The sequence below is a fragment of the Belonocnema kinseyi genome, chromosome 10 (assembly GCF_010883055.1).
Source record: "Belonocnema kinseyi isolate 2016_QV_RU_SX_M_011 chromosome 10, B_treatae_v1, whole genome shotgun sequence".
Lineage (NCBI taxonomy): Eukaryota > Metazoa > Arthropoda > Insecta > Hymenoptera > Cynipidae > Belonocnema > Belonocnema kinseyi.
In genome coordinates this window covers 44753744-44754441 of record NC_046666.1, presented here as the reverse complement: position 1 = coordinate 44754441, position 698 = coordinate 44753744, and positions in this window count along the sequence as shown.

Below are 698 nucleotides of genomic sequence, written 5' to 3'. Positions count from 1 at the left end.
TGATGCGTTTTGATTCTAGTATACACTGTTAAAAATTAGATTTAATGGAACTCCGATTTGAACCTATAAAGGTCCGATCATATGGGGTAAAGTGTGTTTTTCAATTGAAATTCCAAAAAGACTCAGTGTGGATCGAAATTTTTTTTTACATTGAATTAATTAACTTTTATCTCGAAAAAAATATATATTTCGCGCGGATTCGATGAAAGTTCAAGACATTAACTCCCAAAATTTTAAACAGTGTATGTTTTATTAATTTGAATTCGAAATTTTTGCATTGTCATTCATGCGAGTGTAGTGAAATTGGTAAAATTTTCGATCTTTATTTTTTCACAGATCGTCACCACGAAGGAATAATAAGGAGACCTAACTCCGTTCCCCCACTTGGCAATAGAAGGATTACTGTAAGTGATACGCACATTACAGGAAGATCTTAGATTTGAGTGCGCAGATGCGCAGTTGTCCTCTTCCTATACATGGAAAAGTGTGCGAGTGAGAAAGTTGGTCAAATTGACGTAAGTTGAGAGGTTGTGTTTGTTTGTTTTGATGTAAGTGTCAGAAATGTGTTCTGAGCCATGAGGTGACAAGTTCCGAGTTATGGACGAAGTTACACGCCGAAGAAGGCAAATACATTTCGTTTTTTTAAAGCCCTCACTGTAAGTACAATAAACGTCTAATATATTTTTTTTGTTTTACCT